This window comes from Leptodactylus fuscus, chromosome 1 (genome assembly GCF_031893055.1).
Source record: "Leptodactylus fuscus isolate aLepFus1 chromosome 1, aLepFus1.hap2, whole genome shotgun sequence".
Taxonomy (NCBI): Eukaryota; Metazoa; Chordata; class Amphibia; order Anura; family Leptodactylidae; genus Leptodactylus; species Leptodactylus fuscus.
This window is the reverse complement of record NC_134265.1, coordinates 78,891,710-78,900,217: the sequence shown is the minus strand read 5'-3', so window position 1 is coordinate 78,900,217 and position 8,508 is coordinate 78,891,710. Positions and strand designations below refer to the sequence as shown.

Genomic DNA, 8,508 nt, shown 5'->3' with positions numbered 1-8,508 from the left:
GCTAATAGAATGCATTGGCCAATCAGCGCTGGCCAATGCATTCTATTAGCGTGAACTGAGTTTGCACAGGGGTTCTAGTGCACCCTCGGCTCTGCTACATCAGATTGCTACATCTGATGTAGCAGTGCCGAGTGTGCATCAGATGTGTAGTTGAGCAAAACTGACTCAGCACTGCTAAGTCTGCATTCGCATAGGAATGCATTGGCCAGCGTTCGGCCAATCAGCGCTGGCTCTGCCGGAGGAGGCGGAGTCTAAGGTCGGACCTGAATGGAGACTGGTGTGGAGCGATCTTAGACTCCGCCTCCTCCAGCAGAGCCAGCGCTGATTGGTCGAGTTCCGTACTCTGGCCAATCAGCACTGGCCAATGCATTTCTATGGGGAAAAGTTAGCTTGCGAAAATCGCAAACTGACAGGGATTTCCATGAAATAAAGTGACTTTTATGCCCCCAGACATGCTTCCCCTGCTGTCCCAGTGTCATTCCAGGGTGTTGGTATCATTTCCTGGGGTGTCATAGTGGACTTGGTGACCCTCCAGACACGAATTTGGGTTTCCCCCTTAACGAGTTTATGTTCCCCATAGACTATAATGGGGTTCGAAACCCATTCGAACACTCGAACAGTGAGCGGCTGTTCGAATCGAATTTCGAACCTCGAACATTTTAGTGTTCGCTCATCTCTATTCATTATCCATATTTTCTGCATAATAGCTTTAATGATTTAGAAAAATTATTGTATTCACTTCCACATTATGGTCTTTCTCAGTTGCTCAGTAACAAACAGGCTAAATACATTTACTCTGATTCCATGTTGTTACACATTAAAACATGAAATATCAATGGGGGATGAATATGTCTCATATGCACTGAATAACAGATCTCCAATTATTGTATTTGGCCATGCTTTTATCAGGACCTGGCTTAGGCACAATCTGTATTTCCTACTGCGCTGCTGCGACTAAATATCAGAAGAAGAAAGATACCTTTAATTGCATCATAAAAAGCATCTGTCTATAATCGAAGAGACAAACGCATCTACTCTCACAGCAACTTCTTGTAAATTTATTCCAAAATGTTTTTCTAATGATCATCTTCTCAGATATTCTCCTGGGTCCTTACCAACTGTTCTCCAATCTGACAATAAGCGTGGCTCTAACATAACATACAGAGACAAATATAGGTAATGAAGGAAAAAATAGCTCATGCAGAAAGCTTCAATAATTGTTTAGGACATTTCTCTATGTATAAATATAGCAATTACCTGACTTGGTTTGAGATACTATTTTATAACAAGTTCCGTAATAAAAATTCCAGCGCCAAAAAGTAGATAAAACTTGACTTTTACTAAATCATATTAAAAACTTTACATATGAGTGGTATTTAAGATGGTTCTCAATTAACATTGTTTAGGCTATGAGTAAGGGACATATCTTATTGTCCCGAAACGCGTAAGCAGTGTCTGAACTTGCAACATGGATCTATTTTTGTAAAGTTTTTAATATGATTTAGTAAAAGTCAAGTTTTATCTACTTTTTGGCGCTGGAATTTTTATTACGGAACTTGTTTAAGACGCTTTCCTCTTCAGTCGTGGAATTTCTGAGCAGCCTGCAAGATGTGGTGTGGCCATTCCTTTCCTTTTTTAACGCTGGGGTTTTGAGCGGATTTATTGTATTTACTATTTTATAACACTAGAAGTGGGAAAAATGTCTTCATTTGGTTACCCATTGAGATATCCTTAATAAGCGTCCCTAATACAGTTTTATGTACTGTGTTTCTTAGATAACAGTGAAATATGCTCAACTGGAATTGGGCACATACTCTGCCCTTTTCATTCCTGTAGACAGCACTATTTCAGGATGTTTGCTCTTCATCACTACAAAGCATGGCATTGACTACCTGAATCAGATTTGGTCCACTTAGAAGGGGTCTAGGGATGTTACTGGCTCTTATTGAAGAGTCCTAGCATAGAGGTTTGGGCTATTTAAATTTCCAAGGTATAACAAGACCCCATCTGCCCTCAATCCTATAGGCATATACTACTCACTAATCAACACAATAAAGGAATCACTAAAAACTATGGCCCTTGTACTACAAAAAATGTTCTGTCCATTCTTACAGATATCCATTCAAAGGGGATTCCTTCTGTATCAACACCCTGTCAGAAAAGTTAAAGGGGTTGTCCACTTTAAGACCAATATTGAGAAACAAATGTTATTGTTTATACAATAAAAAGATATACAAATTTCCAATATACTTTCTGTATCAATTCCTCACAGTTTTCTAGATCTCTGCTTGCTGTCATTCATTCTGTTACTTTTTGTGGATAAAAGTCTGACTGTGGTCATGTGATGAGCACACAGGTGCACTGCTCGTTACCAGGCAGATGTCTGATTGCTGTGCTGTGACTATAACAAGTAGCACCTGTGTGCTCATCACATGACCAGTGACTGTATGTCACATGACCATAGTCAGACTTTTATCTCCTAGAAGTAACAAAATGAATGAAAACAAGCAGAGACCTAGAAAACTGTGCGGAATTGATACAGAAAGTATATTGGAAAATTGTAAAACTATTTATTATAAAAAAACATAACATTTGTCTCTCAATATTGGTCTGAAAGTGGCCAAACAGCTTTTAAGTGGTAGTTATGGGGGAAGTCCTAAGCAGAATAGTTCCTCCATCCATGCTACTGAGCCCGGACCAAGCTCACCAGCCTTCAGTTGCCGCAGGAGCCGGACAGTGAGGGCATCCCGCTGCACTCCCCATGGACCTTCTGGCTTGACAAGGCCCTCCCTGGAACAACCGCAGCAGAATGAGAGTCCAACCTGAAGAAAATCTACACCGTGCAAACAATACAGAGTTTCTGGAGTGTATATAACAATATCCAACCCCAACCCCCCGAACCCCCGTTGAAATGAATAGTAAGAGTGATTTTTCAAGTGTTTATGCCATATCCATAGGATAGGGGATAAATACTAGATTGATGTTGATCGGGGGTCGGGATTTGGGGTGCAGTAGGTGCTGCGGAAGGGGGAGATGGCAGTTTGGTTGTCTGTCTGCCCCTTTCTTGAGGTTGAAGACTGGGGGGAAAAAACTCCAGTCCTCAAGCTCAGGGAAGAGGCAGACAGACAAGCAAAACACCCCCTCCCCTTCCGCATTATATATATATATATATATATATATATATAATCATATAGATGTATGAAGCAGGAGCTAGCTTCTCAGATAATCAGGACTAGTCCCCATCTCTCCTGGCTGCTGTGGCAGCGTAAAGTTCAGTAAAATAAATGTTCATGGTGGATGTGGCTAACAACTGAATGAAGAATGGCGCTCAACCAGGAAAAATTGATAGTATCTGTAGCAGAGACTGTACTTTCATGTGGTCTCAATTTCTAAAAAATCATTTCAGCACATTTTTTTGTCTATCTGTAAAAAAAAAAAAAAAAAAAGTCTTGGAAAACCCTTTAAGCAAATTGATGCCATATTGAACTAGAGAGCGGTGATGAAACAAACAGTTCAAACAAATCTCCAAAAACTTGTCACTGGGAATCAGATATAAAACTTATGGTATTTTAAATTTGTATGTGATTTAAACACTTTTTAGAGCATTTTGTGCATTTTGTCCCCCATTCCTGAGCTCCATTGGAGCAAAGATATGCAATGATTTATTGTTTCCTAATTTGTCCCGTGGATTTGCTGCAGACAGTGGCATGACTACAGTGGCTGCTATGAGGACCTTATGGGACCCAGTGGGTCCTTGCTGCTTTTTGTTTTATAAATAGGGCGTGACATGCTGGAGTTGTTCCAGAAGGTAACAAGCCCTATTTACTTACCAATCCCTTCTCCTGCCCACAGCTCCATCCACTTGCCCTTTAGCCTTCCAGGGGACCCATGCATCCCATATCACATTTTTGATGCTGAGCAGTATCAGTATCCTAATCCTGCGTATGGCTGAGCTGCCAGTTTTATAAATATAGAAACCAACAGGGACTAGGTAAGTGTAGCGCAGCAGGGGCTCATGGAAATGAGTATGAATTTTCATTTTTAAATTGATCAGTCAAGTAACACATCCATAGATTTTTTTTATATTCTCTTTAATAGAACGAGTGATTATGAAGATAATCTTGTTTCCCTTAGTCCTAACAGCGGCACAATGTGGGGTATTTCTGCCCCTGTGTGCTGGTAGGACAGGCGGATATTTAATTAGCCAATCAAATGCGTGGCAGGCCCTATAAGAGGGCACAAGAACCTCCCCTCTGCGTGTAAATACAAAAGTACCTCCATTACATTTATATACAGTTTTATACATAAGATATGATTCCCAGGGTGGGAAATCTTGTGCCGCTGTTAGGACTAAGGGAAACAAGATTATCTTCATAATCACTCGTTCCCTGTCATCCTCAACAGCGGCACAATGTGGGGATATAGCAAGCAGGTCCCCAAGATGGGTGGGACAAACCCATGACCGAACTTAAACTGGTCTGGGCAAAGGCAGTGGAATCTGCCACTTAGTCCTTCAGGCGGTAATGCCGAATGAAGGTGGATTCAGATGCCCAAGAGGCAGCTGCATATATTTGGTCCACAGACAAAGCACTTCTTCCTGCCTGTGAAGTGGACATTGCCCTGGTTGAATGGGCATGAAGGAAAGATGGAGCCGACAGCCCTTGGGCGGTATAGGCGACTCTAATAGTCTCGGTAACCCACCGGGATATTGTAGCTTTGGCGGCTTTGGCGCCCCTGTTTTTCCCCGTGTAGCTGACCAACAGGTTTTCAGTCCACCTAAAGGGGCGAGTGCGCTGCAAGTAGATCTGCAGGCATCTGACCACATCCAGCTTGTGCCATCTTTCTTCTTCAGCAGAAGAAGGGAACGGAAAAAATACTGGAAGGGAAATCAGTTGGTTCCTGTTTACAGCAGATGGCACCTTGGGACGAAACCCAGGGAGGAACCTAAGCTGTACATGGTCAGAGAAAAAGGTGGTATATGGCTCCTCAGCGGACAAAGCTTGTAGTTCACTAACGCGTTTGGCAGGTGTGACTGCCAATAGCAGCGCCACTTTGCCGGTTAGCGACTTGAGGGAGACCTCTTCCAGAGGTTCAAATGGCTGGCCACATAGGGCGTTCAGGACCGGAATAAGGTCCCATTGGTGGACAGGGGTGTTTACCACCGGTCTCAGCCTAGTTGCCCCTTTAATAAAGGTGCTCACTAAAGGATCCTGAGACAAACGCCTCCCCAGATAGGCGGACAGGGCCGCTACGTGTACCTTGAGTGTGGCCGCAGCAAGACCTCTGTCTAGTCCGTCTTGAAGGAAGTCCCGGATCGCCTCCGTAGGGGGATCGGTGGAGTCCACTTGATGCTGCAGACACCAGGCATTAAAGCTGTTACCTATTCGACGGTAGTTCCTGTTAGTCGAATCTGCTCTGGCGCTGGATAGGGTCTTCAAGACGGCTTGTGACAGTCCTCTATTTCTCAATAGGGACTGGTCAACCTCCAGGCTGTCAGGTTGAGTCTCCTCAGATCCTGGCATCTCAGCTCTCCTTGGGTTACCAGGTCTGGGAGTGGGGGAAGCCTCCAATATATGCCCTGACTCATTTGTATGAGCTGAGCAAACCAAGCCCTTTTTGGCCAGAACGGGATTATGGCTATTCCCGAGGCTTGGTCCTGTCTTATTTTTATCAATACCTTCGGTATGATTGGAACTGGAGGGAATATGTAAAACAGCCTGAACCTCCATGGGATGGACAGGGCATCCACCGCCAAGGGATTGTCCTCCTGGTACAGAGAGCAGAAGGTCCCCACCTTGGCGTTGAGTCGGGTAGCCATAAGATCGACCTCCGGGAGACCCCATCTCTGGACGATCTGTTGAAATACGTCTGGATTGAGAGACCATTCTCCTGATACGGTAATACCCCGACTCAGCTGATCCGCTACTATGTTCAGGGAGCCCTTATGTGAACAGCGGATAACTGGACCAGATTCTTCTCCGCCTAGGCAAATATGAGATTCGTCTCTCTCAGCAAGGTTGGTGACCTGGTGCCCCCTTGTTTGTTTATATAGACTACCACCGTCATATTGTCTGACCGGTTTTTGACAGACTTGCCTTTCAATTCTGGGGCAAAGTGTACTAGGGCCAGGTACACTGCTCTGAGTTCCTTGAGATTGGATGACCCCAGCTCCGGACATCTCCATCGTCCTTGTACAGTTTTGTCTTGACAATGGGCTCCCCATCCCACTGGGATGCATCTGTTGTCAACAGGGTCCACACTGTCGGGACCGTGGACCTTCCGTCTTTCAGGTGTATCCACCATCTGAGGGCAAGACGGGTAGCGGGAGAAAGGCAGATCTTCTTGTGCAATCCCCGTGGAGACCTGTTCCAGGTTCTCAACACTTCCATCTGCAGGGGACGCAAATGCCATAAAGCCCAAGGCACCGCCCTGGCCGAGGATGACATCAGGCCCAGGACTCTCATGGCGGTCCGGATGGTACCTGCCGAGTGCGCAATAGGAATCGTGCACTGGCTTGGATTCTTTCCTTCCTTGGACTGGAGAGGAAGATCTGCATCGCTTCTGAATCCACTATAAATCCGAGGAATTTTCTTCGGGTGGATGGAACGATTTCGGACTTCTCCCAATTGATAATCCTAACTCCTGTAGGAAGTTGATGGCAAGGTTGAGCTGCTGGAGGAGGGCAGCAGGAGACTGAGCTTTCAGTAGCCAGTCGTCTAGATAAGGGACGATGAAAAGACCCTGAAGTCTGAGGGCCGCAGCGACCGGAGAAATCACCTTGGTGAATACCAGTGGGGCGGATGTGATGCCGAATGGCAGAGCTGTGAATTGATAGTGCTCCCTGTGGCCGGCCATAGCGACGGCAATCCTGAGGAACTTCCTGTGGTAATGAGCAATGGGGACATGTAGATAGGCGTCCTTCAAATCGAGGGTAACCATCACCTCTCCTGGCTGAAGAAACACAGCCACGGAATCCACGGTTTCCATTCGAAATGACCTCTTCCTGATAAACCGATTGAGGTACCTCAGGTCTATTATCATCCTCCAGCCCCCGGTGAACTTGGGGACCAGAAAGACGGGGGAGTAGACTCCCAGACCGAGGTCTGAGGCTGGTACCTTCTCCAGGGCGCCCTTGGTAACCTATTCGGCAACCAAGGCTTCTAGACTGGCCTGCTGAGAAGGTGGAAGAGTTTGGGTGGAAACGAACCGATCTGGAGGTGGAAGATGAAAGTCGATGTGATACCCGTGTTGTATGATCTTCAACACCCATGGGTCTTGGATATGGGTGAACCATGCTCTGGAAAAGGAGGAAAGACATCCTCCCACAGGAAGGGGGGCCACAGGGAGCTGCCCCACGTCAAAACTCAGGCTTCCTCTTGGTGTCCTCCTTGGAAGCGCCATGACCAGCTCCCCTAGGGCGATATCTAAAACGCCGTTGTTGGGAAGGGCGTCTATAATTAGAGGAAGAACCTCTGCCTCTAGAGGGAGCACGTCTGCCCCTAGATGCTTGAGGTAGGGACCTTCCCCTACCTTCAGCTAATCCCTCCATAATGGCGACTAAGCTTTGGCCAGACACCCTTCCCGGCTCAAAGGGGAGAGCACAGAGAGCTGCTTTAGACGCAAGGCTTTAGCCAAAGGGGTCTACGGGCCGCAGTAGACAACGCCATAGATTTGGCGGAGATTTTTAATTGATGGCAGGAGGATTCCTCCAAATAATCTGCAGCCCTATGAACTCTTTTCATAGAGGCCAGAATCTCATCTCTGTCTACGCCCAAGTCTATATCCCGCTCCAAGGCGGCTAAGCGGTTGCGCAAAAAGTCACCAACCATAGAGGAGGCTATGGCCACAGAGGCTTGCGCGGAGGAAGCTGAGTAGACCTTCTTCAGAACGGAGTCCGCCCTACGATCCAGATGGTCCTGAAGATTTGAACCATCTTCCAAGGGCACCAGGGTTCTGCGGGACAGCTTTGCTATGGCCAAATCCACATTTGGGGGAGGCCCCCAGGAATCCCACTGCTTTTTTTTTTTTTTTTTAAAGAGGCTCAGCAAAGCAAGTTTCCAAGTGGAAAACGTCAGACAGAATCGACGAGGATGGGATTCGAACTCATGCATGCAGAGCACAATGGATTAGCAGTCCATCGCCTTAACCACTCGGCCACCTCGTCCTGGCTGTGTTAACAGGAAACAAACTCTTGAAGATCCTGGAAGCGAATGTCCTTTCTCTGGCTGTTTCCACTGCTGCGCCATAAGGTTGGTCAGCGTGGCGTCCGCATGGAAGGCAATATGTCCCCCAGAGGCAGACGTGGAGGCTTCCCCGTCAACATCTCGGCCCACTGTAGACCGGATGGACTTCAGCAGCCTGCCCGTTTGTTCATAATGGAACGCAGTTCTGCTGGAATGACTGAGTCGTCCTCGGAGGAATCATCCTCTGCCCCCCGCAGGTGTTACAAGGGGGGGGGGGAGAGACGAGGAACGGAGCTCAAAGCATGGTCTCCTGGTGAGCTGAGAC

At 46.6% G+C, this 8,508-nt stretch overlaps 1 non-coding gene across 1 annotated transcript; it reads right to left on the bottom strand.

Annotated features, from left to right (window-relative positions):
- Positions 1-8,082: 8,082 nt before the first annotated feature.
- Positions 8,083-8,164, bottom strand: TRNAS-GCU (transfer RNA serine (anticodon GCU)). Its single transcript has one exon. It is a non-coding gene; the product is annotated as a tRNA-Ser (tRNA).
- Between the last annotated feature and the right edge of the window lie 344 nt (positions 8,165-8,508).